This window comes from Camelus bactrianus, chromosome 14 (assembly GCF_048773025.1).
Source record: "Camelus bactrianus isolate YW-2024 breed Bactrian camel chromosome 14, ASM4877302v1, whole genome shotgun sequence".
NCBI classification, from domain to species: Eukaryota; Metazoa; Chordata; class Mammalia; order Artiodactyla; family Camelidae; genus Camelus; species Camelus bactrianus.
The window spans coordinates 11,316,449-11,342,370 of NC_133552.1; the positions used below are offsets into that span (position 1 = coordinate 11,316,449).

At 38.7% G+C, this 25,922-nt stretch overlaps 1 long non-coding RNA gene across 1 annotated transcript in view; it reads right to left on the reverse strand.

The window, feature by feature from the left end:
- Window positions 1–281: 281 nt before the first annotated feature.
- Window positions 282–25,922, reverse strand: part of LOC141579808 (uncharacterized) — a 75,036-nt gene continuing 49,395 nt past the window's right edge. The window contains exons 2-6 of the long non-coding RNA XR_012511819.1: window positions 10,940–11,008; window positions 5,235–9,535; window positions 3,700–3,985; window positions 2,953–3,074; window positions 282–2,141 (exon numbers count right to left, since the gene is read on the reverse strand). This is a non-coding gene — a long non-coding RNA (uncharacterized LOC141579808). The remainder of the gene's footprint in view (window positions 2,142–2,952; window positions 3,075–3,699; window positions 3,986–5,234; window positions 9,536–10,939; window positions 11,009–25,922) is intronic.

Here is a 25,922-nt window from a genome sequence, read left to right on the forward strand (position 1 = left end):
GTTTTTAATTTTGATGACTGTACAGCCGGTGGTAGGGTGTAACGTTTCTGACATAGGAGAGAGAAACAGGGCATTTAATAGCATTTATTTCTGGGGGGAAATTACAAGAATTTGCATTGAATTGGAGAAAATGACTGCAAAACAGGGAGAGCACACTGTGCTACCGAGAGCAAAAAGCACGTTGTGTCCCTGCACATTCATCACCCACTGAGTCCAAACGGAACACAGCTCTTTCTCCAGAGCCGCCTCCATGGTTAGGGCTCTAAAGGATGGTGGCACAGTCAAATAAAAAGCTGATTGGGAAAATTACTAGTTGGTAGAAGGCATGTTTGAAGTTTTACTGCAGATACTGGACTTACATAATGTCGTCATTACCTGTGACTGCATTTGCATACGTCTGGTTAGAAAAGGTCATTTAATTTCTGATTCATCTCAGGAAAAAAAATCGGCTAGAAGAATAAGATGGATACATTATTAAAATAACGCCAACAGCTATTCAAAATGGCATGCTTTCAGTTGCTTTAATACTGCACTCTTGGCTCAAAGCAAACATTTCCCGTTTCATTCTGCATAAAAGTGTGCTTCGTGTTGGAACAAGCAAACGAACAGGAAAACAAACAAAATACTACAAAAAGAAACTAGTTCCTAAATTCTTATTTATAAGAGAATGCTTATTTTTCTGATTACAAAAATGATATGTGTTCATTGCATAATACATAGAAAAAATAATCATAAGGAAATAAAAACAACCAGCAATCTACAGCTACTAATTAAAGCAGATCCGTTTTTCTGTGCATGTGCGTTGGAGGGATATGAGAATTAATATTTCTATACCCTTTTATTTTACTTAAACTATACCATAAAACTTCAGCACATCATATATGTTTATGATACCCATATATTATACTAATATATGATATATTATATTTATGGCACATTATAATTTATTTATTTATACTTTTTGCAATTCTGGGCACTTACATTGAAATTTTTATGAAGTGTTATGCTGCATTATGATTAATATTGATGTGCAACTATCCTGTACATAAGTTATTTCTCTCAGATAAATTATCAGAAGTGTCAATGCGCAGTCGAAGTGAGTGAGCATTTACATGGCTTTCAATAACTTGACACCCCTTTCCAGATAGGTTAATCAATTTATACTCACACCAACAACATACGCCCCAAGTTTCACCATGTCAGCCGACTATTATTATTAGATCTTTATGCATCCACATTTATGGAAATACTTATTTGTCAGTTTGAATGAACAAAAGCCCAACATCATCCTGCTTTAACTGGCATTTGATTTCTATCGTAACCTTTGTGTTTCAGGTTTAGGTAACATGATAAGGAAACTCATCACCTGCGAGTAAGTGATTTGCCCGTAACACACAGCGACTGGGTACTGTGTGATGTGCTCTCTCTCTCATGAATATGTACATATATACATGTATGAGATACACGCACACATTAACACACATGTGCAATATGTACACACATCATACACACACACAATACATATACACACATACATGTTAATTAAATACGTATACAAATATATGTATATATTTGACTTAAGTGTTTAATGAATTCAAATGTGTGTGTGTCTTATGTTCGTGTGTATATATATTTTACAAAGAACAGCATTTCACAGCTTCAGAAATGTTCTAGCATTCACTAAAGACTAGATATGATAAAAAAAAGAAAGGTTCACAGCTTTCTGATTCTGTCCAGTTTTTAAGTTATCTGTACCTCATCTTCAAGATGAACCTTCTTGCCCTTCATTAATTGCCGTATAAGTAAATGCAGATCAGAGAATGGCTGTCTTGGTGCCTCCTGCACTCGGAAGAGGATGCCAGGTGGATATCTGTGCCTAGAGTCTGTTCAGTTCAGTCACCGTCAGCAGATCCAGACAATTCCATTTGCATAATGAACTCTCCGAGCTGTCTTTAAAGCCTCTGCCGGCAAAGATTAGGAAGTAGCTGCCTAAGGATTATTGCCACGTTCCATTCAATGAGCTCTCAGATGCTGTCCGCTCTCAGCTGAATCGCTGACCCCCTAATTTGAGGTCTAAATGAGTGTTGGTGGTTTTCTAAGAGATCTGAAAGTGCCATGACCTTTGGTTCTCTCGTTGACACCTGGAGAATGGTGGGTGGGAGGGCAGGAAGTCAAGCCAGGCGACGTGGGTAAGATAAAAAGGGGGTCTCCATACTAACTATGGGACAAACAGGCAAGAAATTGAATTGCAATGTTTAATAAATATTTATTGAGTACCCAATATAGAAAAATTAGGCCAGACAGTTTTGGAAAGGAAAAATTCCCTTTTTGCTGGTGTTGGAACCCCCTTTACCATGTAAACGCATCATCCCAGAGGTCATTAGAGTAAGGTAGATACTGAGACATATTTAAAGGTGAATAAAATCCATTATTTAAAAAGATATTTCAAATTATAATGAAATTAATGTACATATATATAAATGCAAACAGAGAGAGCTATAAAAGGGAAATCAAAACTCTTCCTGAGAGAAAGCGTCCTTGACTGTTTCCATTTTAGTACCCCTAACCTTAAACTCAGCAACTCTAAGTAATGCCTATAAACCATCAGTTCTTGATTTATAACTCTAGTTACATTTATTTATTATCTATTATGAAAAATACTTCATTCACAATACCCCCTGCAGCCATCTCTCCTCCCAAAGTCTTTTTACATACACATGGTTGTTTTAGTCTGTTATGGTCTGTAAATTTTTAAATAACCTTAATATTTATGTGTTGGTGCAGGAACCTTAGCTAGGGTCTCCGTTTCCTCTTGTATAAGGACAAACAACAACTCTGTACTTCCATCTACTCTTCTTTCCTCATCCACCATCACTCAGATTCTCCCAGCTGTACCCTCACTCTAAATTTAAGATCTATCACATTTATATAATTTTTGATATTTAAACATACTTTCATGCTTCGTCTGTAGTAGCAGTTCTCAGCCAGAAGCAATTTTGTCACCTTGCTGTGAAAGGACATTTGGCAACGACTGGAGACGTCTGAGACTGTCACAGCTGGGGTGTTAAAGGCACCTAGTGGGTAGAGACCGGGGAGGTCACTAGACATCGTACAGTGAGCAGGACAGCCTCCTGCAGCAAAGAATGTATCTGGCCCAAATGTCAACAGTGCTAAGTTAGAGAAACCATGGACTCTCTCAGGTTATTATGGAAAAATGAAATCCATAAGGGATCGTTTTTAAAATATCATGCAGTAGAATCCATTGAAGAGCCAAGTAAGAAGTTCTGTGTTGTTCAGAGGAGAATCTTGTAAGCACCAAGGCTGAATGACATCCACTTTCTTAAATTTCGTCACTCAGTGCCACATCGTTTCTGACTTGGATCATGATTTTTAATACATTTTTGTTATCCCTGGTATTTCTAATTGCTTATTTTAATCTCGTTGAACAAAAGAAATATATGCTTATTATATAACTAGGATTATGCAGCTTCTTGATAAAAAGTCAGTATTAGACAGAATGCTTTGATGACTGCCGTATAGCTGTCATTCAGGGATTTTTTTCTCTCTGCCTCCCTCATATCCCTCCCCAATCTTTCTTAGATTTGATATTTTTGTATCTTAGATTCCTTTTTAATTTTGCTGATATATATCGACATTTAATTATATCAAGGAAGATGTAAGAGAGAAAGGTTTGAATACCTTCATAGTTGATGGTTTTTCTTTCTCTTTCTGGCTTATTTCACTTAGAATGACAATCTCCTGGTCCATCCATGTTGCTGCAAATGGCATTATTTTATTCTTTTCCTTGTCCGAGTAGTGTTCCATTGTATAAATATACCAGTTTCTTTATCCAGTCATCTGTCGATGGACGTTTAGTTTGTTTTCCATGTCTTGGCCATTGTAAATAGTGCTGCTATGAACATTGGGGTGCATGTGTTTTTTTGAATTAGAGTGCCCTCTGGATACATGCCCAGGAGTGGGATTCCTGCATCATATGGTAAGTCTATTTTCAGTTTTTTGATTTTCCTCTTTCTCTTAATCAGAAAGAAATTATTTCCCTCAAAACCCCCGTTAGCCAACTGCCCCTTTCATATCATTGGCCGTAACTGGCAAACACCGGTGCTCAAGCACTGCTCAGCCCGGCAGTATATGGCTTTTCCCCTGTAGATGCAGAGCATCAGTCTTCTCTTACGATGTTGCCTTCCACTAGGCATATGAACACGCTCAGATTCTTCTAAGTAAAACAGAGAAGACTATCCAGGGAGCAAGTGATAATATCTGCTACAGAGTGTTTTGGAATTTCATCACTAACATCGTGTAGGGCTGTTCTTCATTATTCTTCCTTGGTATGCAATGGGTCCTCTCAATCAAAGGAGTCGTATTTTCATTACCTTTGGGAAATTTTTTTCCTACAATTATGCTCCCCATAATTCCTTTCTCCTCTTTTGCAGGAACAACTAATAGAGAGATGCTAGCCCTCTTGGACTGATTCTCTTTGGCTTTTATTTTTCTCTCAAACTGTTTTTATGTCTCTTTTGTGAACCATGTTCTGAAAAAGTTCTTCTAACCTTTCTTTCTTATTTTCTGATGATACTGAAGTATCATCACCAGATGAGTTTCAATTCCACAAAGTCTCATGGCTCCTTTTTTCAGTGAAAAATCATAAATCTGTCAGAAAAATGCTATTTAAGATTTTTGAAGTTTTATTTTCTTTGAAATTATCTGTATTTGCACATGTCTTGGTTGACTAAGTCTTGGTCTACTCTCTCATGCTGAGGGTTTTTCTCTCATCTTTGGTGACCTTGGACCATTGATTCCATGGATAGTTTCTCTCCTCTCACCTTCCCACCCCTCCCCTCAAGGATTCCTGGCCTCTGACATGAATGAGAACCACCGAACAGACAGTGTCCCCATTTCACCATCAATGCCATAATGGGGAGGGTCCTGTTCTGGGACACCAAACCCCATTCTGAAAGCTTTATTCACTTTCAAAAAAATTATTTATTTTTTTTTTAAGATATTCTTCACATTCAAAGCAAAAATATATAAATACATATACATATATTTATATATCTTCATACACATATATATGTATATGTGTATACACACACACACACACACACACACACACACGGTATGTTCTTTGCTTTGGGGATGGTTTAAAGGAAGTGACAGACTGCAGTTCATTCATTCACTCCCATTTCTGCCCTTCTTCCCACTTTCAGTCTTCTTACCTGTTGAATCTCAGGGCAATCTGTGGAAAATGACTCCAATCTCCACTCAAGACTTCTCTGCACATTATGGCTCTGACTTTCTCTGCTACCATCATCCAGAAGTCATACCACAGTAGCCTTCTGTCTTCCTGAAATTCATCACAATCTTTGGTTCATTCATGACCTCTTTCTCCATTCATATTTTTTAAAAATAATAGCACATAATCCATAATCATGTACTTTCTAGTTAACAATTCAACGATTATTGGGGAGACACAGAAAATAAAAACTGGTATTTTTCTGCCATGGTGAAAAGGAAATCAAATTTTATTTTATTGGCTGCATACTTTTTCCATGCTGAGAGAACAAATTTTGAATACATAGGTTACACGACTCCTGCATAATGTGTAACTGACTCCACAATTCTATTCTTGTTCACACATCAAGCCCACGTATGTCTAACCCTCATAACGTCATCCTCACTGCGTTCTGTAATGTGCTTACATTGCTTACACCAAAATGGCACCTTTTAGCACAGTGACTGGCACATAGTATAAGCTTGAGATAGGCTGGGACCTGGGACCTGGGGCCCTTTGCTGGAGTGCTTGCACCTGGACAAACATCTCCAACAGGATATAAAGTAACTTTAGAAGGGACTAAAAGTAACTGCACACATGCTCAGTTGGGACAATTATGAAAAATAAGACAAAAACAGGCCACAAATCAACTGCTGTTTCTGAGATGCCAGGAGCAAAAGCAGGGATTGTGCATGATCCCCGCACACAGCACCACCAAGGGGGCAGGCCGACCACCTAGGCCAGCCCTCTGTCCGACCCACTGATCTGTCCCTTATCTCATCCCTTTTAAGGGACCCCTGCCCTCCTGAGAGAGAGAGCGAGGGCGCCTGTTACTTGTTCTCGCTCCCTCCTGCTGCAGCTCGAGTCCCAGCAAAGCCTTGCCTCAATTTCTCATCTGGCCTCATCAATTTCTATTGATTAAGGAATCCAAGGACCAGAGTTGGTAACAAGCTTAAGGCATGTTATCTATCGTAATGGATTAATAATGCTCACCAATCCCAAAATATTCCAGGAGAAAAGCTAGGACTGATGGTTGCTCAGACACAAAACAATTCATGAAATATTATATAAATATGTTCAAAAATGTATCTGTGTGCCCTGTAACTGTCAATTGCTATTGTTATTGGTTCTCCTTTGGCTTTCTAATTATTTGTGCACATTGCCATGCGTCTTCACTAAGTAGCTTCTCTTTGTCTTTAACCTAATACAAATTATTTGTCCCCTATTTTGGCGAAAAGTCCAAAACATTTTCTCCTTTGAGATTTCCCTCACCCACTGTCTTAAATTCCCAGTATTTCCAGGAAAATGGAGGTGGTTCACAGTAATATTTGTAGGGCTCAGTAGTCAGATGACCTTTTGTCTGCTCTGCCACTTACTACATATGTGAATCTGGGCAATTACTAAGCCTCTCCCAGCTTCAGTTCCCTTTTTTGGCAAAGTGTGGATACCAACAGCACACGGTGGTGCGCCATCTACGGTAGTGAGAACCAAATGAGCTATTAGATGCCGTTGCTGCCATATAGTTAGTGCTGAAGAAAGCCAGACAATTACAGAGCAGTGTCAAGGCAGTCTACAAAGAGAAAATCGCAGTCATACTACCTCTAGCACCAAAGAGAAAAAAAAGATAAGAGGCCATCTTTCAAGTATGCAGCAATAGCATTTGCGGACTTGACTGTTCTTGTTTCTTTGCAATCCCTCTCTCCAGACTAGAAGTATTCTGGTAGAGTTTGAGTTTTGTAACCGCCCCGGTCTACTTTCCCTGTTAGTGCCAGATTTGCTCTTAAGCATCACTTTCACCAGGGCTCTTCATCCTTTATCCATCAAACTCAAGCACTTAAGCCTGGCTTTGACTGCTCCGCATGCCATGGATTCAACTCCACCTGCAATTTTGTTTGCCAAACCTTTCATGCATTTCTGCAGGTCTCCAAGCCTTCAATTGTGCGCCATATGTGTATTGAGCCCCTCCTGCGCACCTGTTGTAGTGTGAGGCGTTAAGGATTCATAAGTTCATAAGACATGCGTTGATGAATTAGCAGTCAAGTGTAGGAAAATAGATACGGAGACAGATTATCCCATCCAGGGTGATACAGGCTCTAGTGAAGTTATGAATGAGGTGCAGCAAGAAGGGATGATCCTTTCCTGGCCACTGCTCTTATGTGAATAAGGCCACGTCACTGAGGCCTTTAGCAGTGTTTTACTATTTCAATGTCTTCACGTTCCTTAAAATGCCAGCCCGTGGAAAGGTTTTGTTTCAGAAACGAATCTGCCCTGATAGTTAGTTTAGAGGAAAAGTGCGGCGGGCGGTGTGACGCCCGTGCAAACGCTGAACAGGTGAGTTCCCAAACGTGATTAACTTACCGTGTGGCACAGAGGAAATCATTTCACGAGTAAACTCTGGGACTCTGCTGTCTCATCTGCAAAATAAGGACTTGGGCCAAGTCATCTGTAATGACCATTTCTGGATTAGCAACTTGTGGTTGCGTATTTGGCCCCTGTGGCCACTGCCCTTCCAGCTGCCTAGGTAAGAATATTTATTGCCAGTTCCAAACAGGTGGACTTGGGATCTGGGGTCCTCAGATAGGCGTAGTTTTGAAATACACTTGCACCGGGCTTCCTAACTTCATGTATAAGGGAATTGGCCAGGAATGGTAGGAATTGCAAAGTGTCACGTGCCCCCTTCCTTTTTCAGGATTGGATGCAGGAGGCAGCAGCCTGGAGCACAAGGGAATGGAGCAGACTGTGAGATGCTCGCCTCCTCTTGGCCTTTCCAGATGAAGTAGCAGCACTGTTTGCTGGGAAACTTTAAAGGAGGATGCTTCATTGGAATTGGAATGAGCTGTGGGTGTTCTAAGGAAGAAGCTTTAAAGCTGTTGACTATTCCACACCTGACTGAGTCTGGCTTCCTTCTCCATTTTGCTTCCTTAAATCCTCTTAAAGTTTCTAATATTTTGTATATTTTACCCACAGATGGTACTTTCCAAAAATAACTTGCATTTCCCTATGAACGTTTTAAAGTCTTTTTCTAAGATTAGAGAATGGTTTGAGCTCGGTAACTTTACTGTGGTCTTTGTATTAAATGTCTATATATGTACTAAAATAATAAAATGCACTCATTTGAAATGGACTTGAGCCCATTCTCAAAATGTGTGCTAACCCCACCAAAAATTTGTATTAATCCTGTCCCGAACTGTGACAGAAAGACCATGGCTAGTCTAGCTGGCTAGAGAAAAACCTCTTGGGTGCAAAACATGTTTAGATCTCGTGAGAGCTAGAGTTGAGGTTTAACAGAGAAAGTGAATAAATCCTCAGGCTGGTCCTGGGGAGGGAGCAGGACCAAGCCACACCTGGGACACAGGAGAGGACGGAGAAGAGGCAACATGGGTTGCCAACACAAGAGTGGGGGTCTGGGGTAGATATCTGTAACTGGAATATGAATCCAAAAAAAAAAAAAAAAAAAGATGAATGGAACACAGACCCAGCAGTTCAAATGGGCAAGTGGGGTCTGGTTGTTAAGGCTGAATGCTGGATGCCGGCTCTTCCCCAAAGTCACGTTCGTTTACTCTCTTTGGCTGTCCGACTCCACCTAAAAGGCCAGGAGAGGTACTTACCAATCATGTTCCAAAGTACCGTGATGAGAGGGCTGGGTGCTAGGAGAGTAACTCTTACCCGGAGAGAACACTTTCTGGAGTCTGAGTCGGTGTAAGTGTCACCGTGGGCGACGGCAGGGCCGCCCCTGACCTCGGTTCTTGTTGTTGGTGCCACAAAGAACTGAGGAGCCACACCAGCAGCAGAGTACCGGGAGGGTGTGTGGGGAAGAAATACACTTCGAGGGAGAAGCGGGCCAAGCCAAGGGAGGCGATGGCCCCGACAGCAGAGGATTTTAGCTTCTTAAGCTTCCGTTTTGCCTGGGGAACCACACCACTTTTGATCGATAGTTGAGAACTCTGTGATGGGTACCCGAATTGCGCCTTTTTTCCCAGAATTCGCTTTGTTATGATGAGACTAATATGTGGGCAGGGGATGGAGCAGGAGACAGCGAGTGTTCCAGGGAGGCCGGGTCATGTGAGGACACGGCGCCCCAGGCTTTGCGCATGCTCGCCCAGGGCAGTTACCCACCGTGGGTCTTGGTCTCTTCTCTGTGGTTGGTGGTTCGTTAGGCGTTACCCGCAAGGGGTGGAGCAGAGTCTCTTCTGGGTCCTCCCAGGATACCGTCCTCCTGGGTCTCACCGCTCATGTCTCAACTGCCTAACAGAAAGATGTGATGGATGATTAATTTTACCAAGAATAAATTTGAATCCCAATGGGGAAAAAAAATGGCTGTAGAGATTATACAGGTGCCAGAGAACAATATCTGTAAGAGACAGAAATACAGGAAAGTAGCTAAAGAAGAAAACAAAACAAACAAACAAACAAACAAAAAACAAAGAAATATCAATGGACAAAATAAATAAATAAATAAATAAAGTCCAACTACAAAGACTATCAGAGAAATAACAAGACTAGAAATAGGGGTAGACATGTCAAAGGCGAATTCTTTCCTTCGCTGTCTTTTATATTCTAAATTATGTGAGGGACAGTGGGTTTGTATTTGGGGCAAGAGGTCAAAAGAGCCCTGCCCATGTGGTAGCTCTTAATGTTAACTAGAACAGAATGGTCAGAGTAGGATAGGATTTTAAAATGTTAGCGATTCTCTTGCCTGTACTTTTGTCAAAAATTGTTAATTTTACAAGTAATGTATCTACATAAAATGCTATGAATATGAATCTATTTAATAATTTTAGAAGATATGTATTATAATATTTAAAATTGTATCTGTAACAGATATATAATGTTTGTGTTTTGTTTCTCACCAGCAGCCTGATCCCCCCCTCAATGCAATCCACGTAGTTCTGGAGGCCAGATATAGCACTCTGTCTCCACCATTGATTTAGGGCAGTCCACGTGACTCAAGAGTATTCTATTCCCCTGGCCACAATAGTTGACCCATGGATGCTATATGATTTAATTCAGACCAATCAGGATGTTACTCTAGAGTTTCCATACCAACACTGGAATGGAAAGTCTACAACCCACCGCCTGATACCCTCAGATAGAGTTGAACACGCATCGTTGCTTAGCCGGAATGATGCAGCCCTAGGGGCGTATTCCAACCCCAGGGTATAAAGCTTTGTGTAAAACAGAACATAGTCAATACCCAGTGTGGAAGGGAGAGGAATGAAGAGTAGTTGAATAGAAGCTAAAACACTTTTAAGTCTCCAGATACTAATGTTTCTTAAAATCAACATCATGCCCATCCTTTGGACTTTAACTAATAGTTAAAATTATCTGCCTTCATTTTTCACTAAAATTAGTTTGAATCATATTGTACATGTACATGAAAAAAATTGTGAAAGCATGGTATCTTGAAGGTAAGTCATTGCTTCTGAAAAGATTGCATTTTTTGATTTATACCAGAGTCAATCTGTACCAGAACTAAACAATTGCAGTAAATACAATACAGTGTCTTTATGACAATGACGTAATTCTACTGGAAAAAACATCTAATTTGGTGCCTTTTATAGGATGGAAATAGAAGTAGGCAGGCAAACGAACAAATAAACATAAAAAATAAGCACTAATCTTTCTTACTCATAAAGTCAATTTGCTTACCTCTCAATAAAACATTCAGCACCAAAGTTCTTGCTCTATTAAACTTGTTAATTATCTTGTGGTGTGCCCCTGCAATTTGCAAATCAGGAAAAACGTGTAAGATGTTGAACCATTAATTGGTAATTACTCTTAAAATAGTAGTTTCCCTTGCTGTAGATAATATATCTAGGCTTTTCTCCATTGTCCAAGATAAAGATTCCTTTATAACAAGTTCTAAACAGTTTTCTGAAGGTTGAGGTCAATGATATTTTTGTGAAGCCACTTGTCAGAACTCATTTAATGAAATATTCTTCAGCATTTTTGCAAGCTAGACTGGACTTCTGGGATCTTTAATCCCTGGTTAAAAAAAAAAAAAGGAACCAACATCCTTGACATTGATGTTCCCATTAGATAATGACATATTTTCATCTTGCATTTTACCCATGGACAATCAAAGGAATTGTATATTTATCAAAAAACTTAATGAGTGTGTAAATTCCTTCTACATCTTCAGCATCTGCTAATTGCCAGCCCTTCTTTAGAGTTCTTGAAGTTGACACCAGGGAAATACTGGAGAAGAAGAACGGGGAGATGGAGTGCATTTGTTTACTTGTGATAGCTCTGTGGTTGCTCAGTCCTCATCAGGCATGCCCAGGCCCCGGCCTGGGGCTGCTGTGCACGTACAGGTGCTTAAAGACGCTTACTAGCCTGCATGGCCATGAATCTGGCACAGTCTTAACTGATGTTCTTCCTTCTGTCTTTGCCCTTCTGCTTTCTCTGGCCAGCCTATTTAAGGAAGCCCTGAAAAGAAGTGATATTTCTGCACAAAATATCCATATTTAAAATTATACAGTATTTGTTCATTTGATTAATATGACGTGTAAAGTCACGAGAGTAGGCAACTTCCTTGGTTTGTTCATTGCTGTGGCTCTGGGAAGCTATCTTGGGGAGTGACATTGAAAGCTTTTGATAAGTACTTTCTTTTTTAAAATTTTTAAATGTATTTTTATTGAAGTATAGTCAGTTTACAATGTGTCAATTTCTGGTGTGCAGAACAATACTTCAGTCACCTTAACAAATGAAAAAAAAAAAAGAATTGATAGATATAGTCTGAAGGAAAGGAAGGAATTGATGCAAGAAACATCAAGATGGGAAATTTTATAACACTGGGAACTTCGTTGTATAGAGAAGGTGAGATAAAGTTCGAGCTATCTCCAAAAATCACTAGATATTTGGGATAATGAGGTCATCAATTTCTGAGATAGAAAGCAGATATAGAAGAGAAGGTGGGAGAAAGGAGAGAAAAAATGCTTATTTTGGGAGCCTGCCTACCTGTCTTCCTGGGGAAATCCATTAGCTAGATTGAAAGGCATCTTTGAAGCCCAGGGAGACATGACTAGAAAAGTAGATTGAAATATTATTATCATAGTACTCATAGTTTAAATGTTTTCATGTATTATTTCTTCTGTCTGGAATAATCACCTTTTCTTCATACGTTCTGACAAATGTTCTATTTGTTCTTCATCGTCCAGATCAATGGCATTCTCATTTGGGAAGTCTAACTGACAGAAGAATATTTGTTTTCCTTCGTACCATCATTATATTATTCCTTGAACACAGTAATACACGTATGGCAAAGCAATACAAACAGGAAATCATATTCTTGTCTGCTCTGATCCTCATGTCCATACATACTTAGCAAATCGTGATGGTAAGGGAGATATTTATCACTGAATAATAGTAATAAAACTTTAATTATAGTAATGAGCATTTTATAGCCGAATGAATGAAAGCAGTAAGTGGAATCAATAAGCAAGAGGTTGAAGAGATGCTGATGTTGGAGCGTGGGGCAACGCTACATTCAAATGGATGAAGAAATGGAGTTTATGATGGATGAAGAGAGAACAGCAAGGAACATTGAGATGGAGCAAAGGGGAGGACAAGAAGCAAGAAAGTGAAGTGACTTCCTACTTCTTAGGGAGGGAGCCTTCAAGGACAAGGTCACGCAGAGAGGTCAAGTAGTACGTTGCCAGAGCAAGACCCTTGGGTTCTAGTGACTCAGGGCACTAGGGACCTACAAGACAACTATTTAGTGGAATAAAGGCGATAGAATCAAGGCTGAAGGGCGAGTGAGAGAAATGCAATAATGAGCAGAGGATGAAGCGCAGTCTTCCCCCAGGGTATGAGCGCTTGATGAAAAGAGCTGTAATAATTCAAACAGCTGCAGGATCCTCAAAGATGTTATCTTCTCGGTTTACTCTCAATACAGAGGAAAACTGAGATACGATGTTCTTTAAAAGAAGGTGCCCCATGTAAAAGCAGAGGCCAAAACTTTAAGAGAAGAGACACTTGATGGAACAGTTATCTCAGAGTTTGTGGGAGAGGAGAGGAACAGGAATGAAGGTGAGGGGGGTAGAATGCCATTGGCTTTGGGAAAAAGGGAAGGCTGACTCTTTGAAATGGGTGGAAAGAGGAAATAGTGACAGTAAAGGGATTTTTATTTTCCTATTGGAAGGGAAAATTGAGGACATTGCATTAAAAGAAGGATTTGCAAAATCAGTGTTATTAGGTAGATACAATGGCAATTGTTTCATTTGTGTCAAAAAAAGATTGCCAGTTAGATGTGAACAGAAACGTACAAATAACGTACAAATACTAATGGTCTGCCTATGATGTAATTGAAATACAGTAAAAATGTTAATGACATTTACAGAATCTTTTGGAAGCCCAGAATACCCCTTTTGAGCTTTTGATTATCTTAGTATTTTAATATTATAATTACAGCATGTCAGTTACTCTATTTAAAGTGCAATTATCAAAACTCAGAGGAAACTGATTCTTGTGCATCCATAATTTTATACGTTATAATTTTAGAGCTTGAGCTATTTTTATGTTATCATTTTAGTCACAGAAACATAGTTAGAAGGCTAAGGACTTGTATTTTTCAATAGGCTTTTCAAGATAATCTTCGCTTTTAAAGTGGCCTTGTCACCAAATACACGTTTATCTGAGCTAGATCAAATTGCTTCTGGTGGAATGAAATGGTTAATGTAGCTTTCATAAACACGTCACGACAAAACTATATCCTCCAAAAACCATGTCTTATAAAACTCTTTGATGGAGGCCACTTGATCCTATGGGAATGAGGAGGGCATTTTACATTATATTGACCGATGATGATTTACTGATTTCACGTGAGTGTTTACTGAAATGTCATCTCAAAGTGGCCTTCCTCAACTACTCTATTTAAAATTATTCCTCCACAAAAATGTAAGCTCCCTGATATCTGGGGCTTTGCTTTGTTCACCAGTGTATCTCGAGGGACCAGAAAGAAGTCTTTCTTGCTGAATCAACAACTGTGTTTAGATGATGTATCCACTTAACGACTACGATGTTACCCTTGAATAAAACAATAGTGGTTCCCAAACTAGCTGATAGCAGAATCAACTGGAGAAACTTTTAAATACTGAGATTTCCAGTCCCCACCTCCCAGAGACACTACTTTGGTGGGTTTAAAGTGGAATTTAAGATTTAAAAAATAATACTCTAGGTGTTTCACACAATCAGTTGGAATGGGAATGACAGTCAAAAGCAACATGTGTAATTTATTTATTTATTTTTTTTAGTATAGAATTGGGTAGTTTATGTCTCTTTTCCCTGCCTTCTCTCCCTCTCTCCCTTAACTTCCTTCTTCCAACTCATATTATTAAGCACACTAAATATTAGGCATTGCAGATACCAGAATCAAGTAACTAATGGTCCCTGCCTTTAAAATGCATCCAGTTAAGCAGGAAAAAGTTTTTACCCTTTGAGAGGCAATATGCTTTTTGCAGAGTCAAATACGAGCAGATAATGAGTGATGAAGCTGGTTAATATAGCCTGTGTGTGTGTGTGTGTTTCAAAAATGAAATGTGAGCGAATAAAGGAGCTAATCTTCTCATGAGATTTATGACAGACCCTGGAGAGAATCCAAAAGAGACACTGTAAACATATTATGAGAAAAAGCACAGTTTTGGGAATAACTGTAGGAAAATGTTTTGAGCCGGTCTCCTTCCTAAAGCACAGATTCCCTATACAAACTCTGCTTTTACCAGAAATATATATGGTGGTTCGATTCTCTGACCAACGGAGTCTAATTTATTAACTGCTTGAAATAAGTAGGAGCCCAGAACTTAGCATGTTGAACAACACTTCCCATCACATTACATTCAAGGCACTGACATAAGATGGCAGGAATCTGTTACTTTTCCTTGCAGCTCTGACCCAGAAGAGGGTTCTTCTCTCCTTCCCATAATTCCCCTGCTGAACAGTTCTCGTCACAGTGCTCCAGACAACCTTAATAAGCTAGAGCGTAGTTCACGGCAAGGTGGTGACTTGGGCACAAACAGGGGCTGCAGAGGGAAGGGTCCTGCCTCTTGCGTCCTTTGTCAACATCCTTTCCCTGTAGGCATTCCCTCTCCTGCACTAAAATAATCAGCTTTAAAACAAGGCAAGCAGAGGAGGTTAGGGCTAACGAGTCACGACTGAAGTTGCTCTGTGCTGGTAAAAGAGAAGGAAATGACAGTGAAAGGAAGTGTAGTGGTCTGCACTGAGCGCAAGGGGAATCAGCCAATTCTGAGTCAAGACAGAATTCAAACGCTGCCCATAGTTGGCAGAACAGAGTTCATGTGGATGCGTAAGCTCAGGCTTACTAACAACCAGTTTTGTTATCATAACACCTAATAGTAGCTTCGAGGATAATAAATGATTCTTCATTTAAAATAAAATATATGGAAGAAAGCTATTTTCAGTTCATACAAAAGGAGAAGTTACTTCACTAAGACAGGGAGTTTTATCTTGTTTTGTCTCAGGGTTGCTGTGTTAGTTTGAAGTCAGATCTGTTTACCACAGGTTAAAGTGGAATAACAGAAAATTCCAGAAGAATTTGATTTTCAGAGAATGTCAACTTAAGAGGCACAAATAACCATCGACAAAGCTGAGAATCTTGAGGACTGAGTCCGAGGGGTTCTCATACATCTGTCCTGGTCTATGGGGCCCTGACTTGTACCGCATTCCAATTTTATAAGGGCAAATATGCCTACCACCACCGATTTCAAGTTACCAAAGGTTTAACCATGACCTCAGAATTCCTCAACATTTAACTATTGGCTCCAGCGTGTGACTGGCTGGGACAGAATCTGGGTACCATCACACCCAACACAGAGCTGACTGTTACGCAGTAAACATTCACTGAATTCTAGTTGAGAGAGTTTTAAAACAACCATTATGAGAATATTGCTTCTTCCAGTTCCTCCATTGTTTTACTTCAGGGCATGCCAGTTATTACGAAGGCAATTTTACCTTCTCCAGCCTATAACATGCCCTTTTATAGCCTGTAAGGGATGAAACGATAGAGGTTTAGGAAGATAGAGTCCTACATACTATATCACAAAGTCCATGGACATTTCCAAATGCAGTAGATTTCAAAAGGCTGCTTTGATAGTTAAGGCAGTTTTGTCTTATGTCATTAAATGGATAGAAGTTAATCACATAAATGGATTATTTCAAGATTCCCCATAACTAACATTCTTATAACAGAATACCAGTGGATGAGAAGGGTGTCTGCCTTTTTGTTACTGAAGAGCACAAGGCACACTTTGGGTGACTTAAACATGCTAGGATTTGTTTGATTTTAAATCTGCGGCCACCTATTTTTACCAATTAAAACAGAGTCATCTAAAGACCAAGTTGAACAAGTCAGACAGTTGCAACAAAAAAGAAGATTAGAACCTTGTTTGACTGATTTCGGAGCCTTTGCTCGTATGATGAGGAGACAGAAAGCAGAGCTACGAGGGACAGGAGCTGGATAGGGGTCTAAATATAGCCCTTGTCTGCCCCTGCCTTCCAGAAGGGAGGCTCTGTTTACTGCTCAGTTCCGCTGGGCTTTCTAGGCTTCTGAATGGGTCAAGGCCCAGAATTTAACAAGCCAAAAAAGAGGCTGAACTATTCTTTATGAAGAAAGGTCACTGCATAACTGCTAGAAAAATGCCCAGTCCTGGAAATTGGGAAGAGCGGTGGCAGGGGCCAGCTGCTCTTACAGGAAACTCAGAGAAGGAAGATGGAGAAAGGAACTGGAAAGATGTGTAAGGACTTTTCAGAGATTTTGCTGAATGCTGGCAAGTGTCACTTTCCTCACCCCACCCCCTCTGCTGGGATTTCAGAGACTTTAGGAAATATCTTCTCTAATATTTTTCAAAGCTTTGGAATGAAATGGATGTTTACATTAAGTTCATTGCCTTAACTGAGATTTGCCTAAATGTAGTCCTACTTTATTCTGGTTGTTACTAATAAAAAAAAAAAAAAAAAAGGAAATAGAAAGAGAGAGAGAGAAAGAAAAGAAACAAAAAAATAAAATAAAAAAGGAAAATTGCAAATGATTAGTTCCTGGAAGAAACAGAGAGAACTTTCATTTCCTGGGGAAGTGAGATATTAAGTGTTTGACGCCAGCTATTTCTATGATTTCATACTTTTTTTAAAAAAAATAAACATTGTCATAGATTTTTCTTCATCATTTCATCCTAAATACAAAGGAAGGATTTTCATGAGACTTCAAAAACATAGTACTTTGGCAATTGTACCAGAGTTGTATATTTGACATACCATTTAAAAGCAAAATATTCACAGCTTCCCTTTCTTATCTGAACATCAATAATATTTTTCACTTTTGGCAAGGAAAAAAAAAGTTGCTCACCATTTTTTATTTTACCAATGGTATATTTCATTTAACTTATTTCTGCTTGTTAGTTTTTGAGCACATTAGATTATTTATTGACTGGAAATTCTGGCAGTCACAACAAGAAGGAATCCAGGCAAGCTTCCTCAGCTATTAAAATATACAGCCTTGCATGTGTCGGATGCCAAGTCTGACTGGCATTGCCCCTTGTGATGCCAGTTCTTCTTTTAGATTTAGATGGTCACGTGCGTTGATTTTCCAGGAAACTGATCAGAAACTATTTTGTTTCCAAAACATCATGTTTCAGTTCACAGACATTGAAAAATGTAAATAGAGCATCGAGGCCAAAGACCTCATGGTACATCAAACAGCAAACAGAAATGAACATAATCCGCACGTGGGTTCCTGCCTTCAGAGCACAGATGTTTCTCTGGAGTCACTCAAGGGCTGCAGCTATGGCCCTTCCACATCAAAAGCAATGGACTCTCTTCTTTCAGATTTCCTTCCACCATTAATATCAGCATTTTGGGGCGTATCTCAGTTTCCATGCATCAGAGTCAATAAATACAAGACAGTGACCTCAGGGAAACCCTGCCTTCCCCTGGACCTCTGGAACTGGTGTGCTTGCATCCAGCAGTGGGAGGTTATACCATTAATCAAGGGCATTATCCTTCCATCAGTGAAGGTAGCTGGTCATTTCCCTCTCCTTGCCCCTCAAACTGAACTCCTTCCTCTAGTCTTCACGCGGGATTCACCTCCCTGCCAGCTTTGAGTGGGGAATGTGCTGGTGGGTTTGATTACAAAAGTGTTAGCATATCAGAAAGAAATCATGAGACATTTGGAAACCTAATAATAAAACTGAAAATGTAAAACTTTGAGCCGTGAAGCAACCCAAATTTGGGGGTTATTTTTAGAATTTTCTCTTAAACGTTCAGAATTTTCTTCCCTTGGAAAACCTAGACTGTGTCAAGGAAAGACAAAAACTTTGGGCATGGAGATATATTGATTTCTCATGGTTATAGTAGGTTTAATGTTTGTAATCTACAAGACAAATATTTTTCTAAATATCTTCTTTTCTAATGGGCCTTTTAATTGTTCTTAATTTGGAAAGAATATGCATAACTTTGGATTGTTTAAGGTTGTCTCTTTTCATGGCACTCTTTTTTTTCAGAGGTGAGATCAGGCTTCTGGTTCTGGTCTTCTGGCCTTATTTTTCTTTCAACATTTATTAAAACAATGTAAATTGAGTGTTTACTATATGCCAACCCTGTGCTGGACATTTTTATCACATTGCTATCCATGCTTTCCTTGTGTAGTGATACTAAATAGCAATCTGGAATGTCTCTGGAACTTCTTTACAAGTCACATCCCACGGAACATGAAAAACAGGAGTCCTAGGAACTAGAGGAAGACTTCACTCGGGGGTGCCAAAGCCACGTTCAAGCTAGAATTCTAGCTTCGTGAATGATACCACCAGAATATCCCATGAAGTGAACTCTCGGATCCAGCCAAACCATTGTTATTAGAACCACTTTGAGTTCTTGACAACTTATTCTGCTAAATTGATGTTAATATAAGGGAACACTGGGGAGGCCCACCTACAGCAGAATTCTCCAGGACATTGTTTCTAGTGCTAGACAGTGAGACAGTGTAGCAATCACTAGCTCAGTACTCTTAGAAAGTCATTGCTTAAGGGCTTCATTTTTTTTTTTTTTAATGTGGAACCAACTAGGTGGTTACTAAGATTCCAACTAACTCTAAACTCTGAGCTTCTATTGGCTCGATGACAGGCGCAACGTTTGTTCACTCATTTTGTTATTGACCAACTGACTCAAGAGATTTTAGGAAACTGATGGGAAGAAGTTTGTGGACAGGGAAACTATTCCACCAGTCAAACAATCAAAGTTATATGGAGTGCATGCTGTGTGTGACAGTCTAGGTATGATCTGTCCCTAGGGAAAGAGGAAGAAAAGTAGAGTCAGGTGAGCAAAAATCTGTTCTGAGACGCTCCCCCCCACCCCCGACCCCGGATATTCTTGGACCTCTGTAACACAGAAAAGCTGTAGCCGAGGTGACTTGGTCCAGGTGTCTTAGGCATCATCAAAGAGATACTTGACTTCAAGTATTGAGAAGAAGGACTACACAGAAAACAGGATACTGATATATATATAAACACACATAGTGTTAGTTATACTGATTTATCAAAATTTGCTTGATGGTCACATATTTTGCATATTACAAAATAAATCAGATTAACCATGTTTTCAGTCATACTTGCAGTATTCGTTCACACATGAGACAGGTGGTGAAGGCCTCTGTGTTAGATACTGTTCTAGGGAAAATCTAAAGCTATTCCAGTGAACCAGTCACGCAGATCTTTGACCTCATGAAGCTTAGTTGTTAACACCTTAACCTTAAAAGTAATTAGGAATTATGTAATTCGATGCATTTTTTCCTGAGTCTTTCATAATCTTTATAATCTATATTAAGGCATTCAAAATGGGTAAGTGCCAAAGACAAAAGTTTATGAAAAAAAACACATTTAAACTTTAACTCAATATCTAAGTTCTTATTCTAGAGTTTTCCAAAGACTCTCAGAATAAAAGTTATATTCATAACAATGTGCATTTGAAAGATTTCTGAGAAGTATAATAATTTTTTAATTTTAAGACTTTGGTGTTTAGAAGAAGTCCTAGTTACCAAAAAGACTTTTAAGAATTAATAGGACGAGTAAAAATCGGTTTTCATAGACCTATATCATGTCATGAGGTACAAGGTACTTATAAAAGTTATACAATGAAATAGACATTCAGGAACAATAGACTGCCTTCTCAATTCCAACTGGCAGCGTTACAACTGAAGTGGGTAAACCTAATCTGATTATGGCCTAGAAAGTTCTGACATCGAGACTTACAACGTAAGTCTAAGAGATTTTCTGACCTTATTTTATTCTTTAAGTCAGTTCAGTTCCGTTCTGAAACTCCTTACTGACGGTGGGACTTCCTGAGTTCTGAGCAGGAGGGCTGAATCTGGTTTCAGAGAGACCACCAACCATTCGCACAGAAATGTGGAAACTTTCCATATTGGAATTAAATTTTTATAGCATGATTAAACTTGTTCACTTGTTTTAAAAAATTCAAGCACATTCTATTGCTTCTACTCAAACCAAACGGTAGAGGTTTCTAGTTCACTTTCAGATTATGGATCATTTTAAGACGGTCTCAAATCATATGGCTACTTTCATTGCATTTCAGTTGTTAACATTAAGTACTTAGTGTTTAAGAGGGAATCAATGATTGTTAAAGTCACACTTCAGAAAACATTGGAGGTTTTTCTTGACAATATGACTTCAAAGTCTCTATGCATTTAGCAATAGAAATTATTCAGTCAGTTTCTCAGGGAGACTTACATAGAAATAGAATGAATGGAAATCCAATAATGCCGAACGATTCCATAGACCAGAAGCACAAGAATGAAAATGGAAAAACCTTTATGTAATCGCTTATCTTTAATTTTATTCCTTCTCTCTCTCTCCCAGAGTTTATGGTCCTTTACTAATCTGAAATAATTTCCCCTGAGGCCCTTGAATGTAATGAGTTTTAACTTAGTAACTGATAATTATAAACTACTCAGCCTCACTTTTTATTTTTTTATTGAATTATTGCTGCTTTCAGGCCATTTGATACATTTTTCATTCCTATCCGTAAGTTGTTTCATTTCTGACAGAGGGAACCAGTGGTGTGGAGTGGTTTATAAAGGCTTATTGACCTTGAAACTGCCTGTCATGTGTTAACCCAATCTTTCCACGTTTCTGAAAGTGGATACACGTACTTCTGTATGGTAACATGAGATAAACCACGACTCTTGGTCGCATACACTTCCCAGGTTAATGATAATAGCTTAATTTTCTTGAGCTCTGACCTCATGTCAAATCTAGGCTAAACACCTTTCATATGCTGCTTCTTAACCTTACAAATGAAATGAGACCATATTCTTACGGTACCCATTGTAAACATGTGGTAATCGAGGCTCAGAATGCTTACGTAATTCACTCAAGGACACATGACTGTTAATAATAGCATCTGGACTTGAGCCAGGGGTGCCTGATTCCAAAGCAGATGTGCCACCTCTATGATGTACTGCCTTGTACACACTTACAACTACTTAGCTGTAAAAGAACTCATGTCGTAAGGAGTTAATTCCACTCCAAAGTTGCTATTGTCTGGCTGGTCCAACCATTACTAACAACTAAACCATTACTAATTAACTAAACTCCCTACCAGCATCCTCTCAAAAAAAAAAAAAAAAAAAAAACAGAAAACAACAACAAAAAACAATAAAAACCTCAATCTTTTTTTTTTGCCTATAATTTAACCCATTGTGTAGAGGCACTTAATTATTAACAAAATTGTGGACTCGTGTATTTAAATATGGGAGGTTATTTATTTATTTGAAGTATAGCCAGTTTACAGTGTTGTGTCAATTTCTGGTTTCAGCATAATGTTTCAGTCATTCAAATAGATACATGTATTCCTTTTCATATTTTTTCATTATAGGTTACTATAAGATATTGAATATAGTTCCCTGTGCTATAGAGTAGAAACCTGTTGTTCATCTATTTTATATAGAGTAGTTAGTATCTGTAAATCTCAGTTAGTATCTGTAAATCTCAGTTAGTATCTGTAAATCTTGATTAAATCAGTTTTAACTCATGGATACTTTACAATTGGTTATGGCTTATAATTATGTCTATATGCAAATAATCTCATACTCAGACAGTGGGTGCCCTCTCAAGTTGACTGCCTTTCTTTTTCCATGTCTGCATAATTCTTAGATCACTTGCTTACTTCCTGGAACAATAAGATTTCCAAGTTTATCTTAAATTGATTTTCTCAGCTCCAACAGTGGAGTCCACATTTTCTCCAAGGAACCCTGGCTCCATCCAGTTTCTGTCACAATTATTCAATTCTGACACTCCAGTGTGAAAGTAGTTGTAAATAATACGTAAATGAATGACTGTAGCTGTGTTCCAATAAAACTTAATTTATAAAAAAAAAAAAAAACAGGTAGCGGACCTGAGTTGGCCTGCAGGATGTATAGTTTGTTGGTTCCTAACCTAAAGCATCCTGAAAATGTTCTTTCTTAAGGCCTTTGTCTGTTTCTTTGCACGCATAATTCCTCAAATGAAAGATTCATTAGTATAGGTTCTCTTTATATTTTGGATCTTCAGAATCATAATTTCATTCAAGTTTTCTTTTTGCCAGCTACCAAAACAGAAGCTATATCTCCTGATTTAGTCAGGCTATATTAAGCTTGTATAACAGAGTCCTCACAAAACAGTGGCTCAGAGGTTATCAAAGTTCATTGTCCTTTCCTGTAAAAGTTGAAGTTGAGTGCTGGAGGAAGGTGGGCGTCCTAGTCATTCAGGAACCCATGCCAGTGCTGGGTTTGTTATGATGAGTTTTGGCTTTCAAGGATGCTGTGGCCATTATCATTCCATCCAGGGGAGAAGGCGGAGGAGCGTATAGGGTCGGCACACTCAGACTCTTACCTTGCCCCAGAAATGGTACCCATCCCTTAATTCTCACATGCCATTGGAGATAGTTCAGTCATGTGACCGGGATCGACTGCAGGAGATCCTGGGGGAATAGAGTATTTCCATGTTCCCAACCATAAGTTTCTTACTATGAAAAAACAGAGGATGGATTTTAGTGGACAACAGCTATCTCTGCCAGCTCCAGTGTTGGACCAATCCCTATACCATTTTGTTGGATAATAAAGTCCACCGCATTTTTAGAGGGTTAAATTGCCAACTGGATCTCCCAAATTGACAGGAATAATTAGCACTTGATGAAGGAAAGGCAATCAGAAAGTATACAAAGGCCAAGAAGTTGAGTCAAATCAGCCTTGACCCTGGTAAATCCTTATACTAGGAAGGCCCCCCAAAATGTGTTCTGTTGGCTTACAGCTCTGGCTGAAAAACACAGCAGAAGGACAACTCTGCTTCACTTGCCACAGGTGGACAGCCAGCATTCAGAAACTGTTCTAAAGTAGATATTAATGTGCAATAAGGAAAACAAACATGTCGTCTGAAACTAAATGCGCAAGTCCACCTTACACTGGCCCCATCAAAAGCTTCTGGAATAGAAATTTGACCCTTAAATGTATAATCTCTATTTCTCAATTAACCACATATCAGAGGCACTATTGATCATCAGGGCCAGTGGGCAGCAAAAACAGCTGGATGTGGAACAGAGGAGAGTGTAGGCAGACTGGAAGCTACCAAAACTCTGCATCTGTCTGCATTGAAGCATGGCGGCCTTCAGAGAATATTGACTGTTGTCTCATTTATCACCTCCATGTCTCTCCTGGTTAACTCCAATCTAGAAACTTACAGGGAAGCATGTTCTAGTAAATAAAGTCCCAGACTAACCAATCTGACAGAGTCCAAACCCCCATATAATGTGAACATGCACAGGAGACTTTTTTTTAAGTAGATATTTGAAAATTTTTTTTCTCTGCACTTTAACTGCCTCCTCCTTAACTAAAACTTTTTTAGGCCTATTTTCCAAGATTTTAGAAGACATGGATTACAGTTATCATTTTTTCACTAACAGGATCATCATCCTTAGAAAGATGCTTAATTTATCTGCAAGGTAATAACCTTATTTGAAAAATGAAGGGTTTGGAATGGATGATTGCTAAGATCCCATCTTGCTTCTTGCTTCTAATAGTACAAGCGAAGTGTTTTCTTCTTTTCAATGAGATTTTCTCAGAGCTTAATTCTTAAAAATAGAAACCTAGATTATTTTTCCTAAATGTTATCCCATTTGGAAAGTCTTTCCTGTCACAAACAATATAATTCTACTTTTAAAGCAAGAAATCATGTTCAAATGCAGCTTTGATCTGCCTTCACATTAGATCTGCATAATAGAGTAATTGAAAAAAAAGACAGAAATATAGTACATTACTGAGCTTCAATTAAATTTCCGAGCTGGAATGTGTACACAGGGAAATAGTCAACCACAGTTTAATGCATTTAAAATTGCAGACATCATTAATGCTGTACATTAACAAAGTACAAATAAACTGTCTCATGTCATTTGCTTTTAAAAACCGCTTCAGATGCATTTATATTCAAAATCCAAATACAGTCATTATTTTAAATAAGAAATTGTGTCTGGTTTGTGGCTTATAGTATAAATCAGTATGAAGATACCCTGTTCATTTCATTTTCACATTACAAAGTATGACATAATATGTATAAAGATGCTCAGTATACCTTTTATCATTTTACCACAAGAAAAATAAAAGAACTTATGTGTTGATGGATTTGATTAACTTTTCCAGATTGAATGTCAGGATACTAAATTAGATCTTCTAGAATTATTTCTTATTTTAATCAAAAATTCAAAAATAAACCAGTGCTGAAAATAGTTTACATTGGGTTATATTCTTTTAACCAGTTTTTTCTTGTCAATTTTTCTCTGTTTTAATTAGTCAAATAATGACATGGTTCCCAACCTGGGGTCTTTGTATCCACAACTTTTTTTTTTTCTAAATTGTCTACAGCATATATTAAAACTTCATTATCCATTGGGCCTCTCTTTGTCACTCCCCGTGGTATCCTGCTTGGATAGAACCTGCAACTCTGAACTGGGAACAAGTCCCCCAGATGACTCTGACGCACAGCGGAAACTGGAAACCCCGGCTTGAACACTTTCAAACACAGCTGTATTTGATGAACAATGATACGAGAGACTTTAAAATACATAACGTGTGAAGTCCCAGTCCCTGTGTCCCTTTCAGTCTCTCAGCTGATACTTGACTGGTCTGGGCTCTCACCAGTTCCTCCCTCGGCTGTAATGGGAACACCCCGCATCAGTTATCCTGCGCCCTTCCCCTCATTGCCCATTTCTCCTTTTGGCTCCATCTTTACTCCCACCAGTGTAGACTTTTCTCACATATCAGTCTCATCACATGATACTTTTCAAAGTCAAACCACAAATCTACCTCCCTAGGCTTATGTTTTAACCCTAATGTTTAAACAGTCTATACTGTCTCTATCCCTACAAAAATTCTGTGTTATCTAAATACAACGTGTTCTGGCCACTTTATGATTGAGGTCACTAAACGTTAGTGTTACTTTTGCCTTGAATGTCCATTTTCCCCTTCACTTTCTAATTTCCTAATTATACTTCTTTCTAAGTAATCTTGTTGTTTTAGTTAAAAAAAAATTTTTTTTTTGTGGGGTAGAGGGGAGGTAATTAGGTTTATTTATGTTTTTATTTT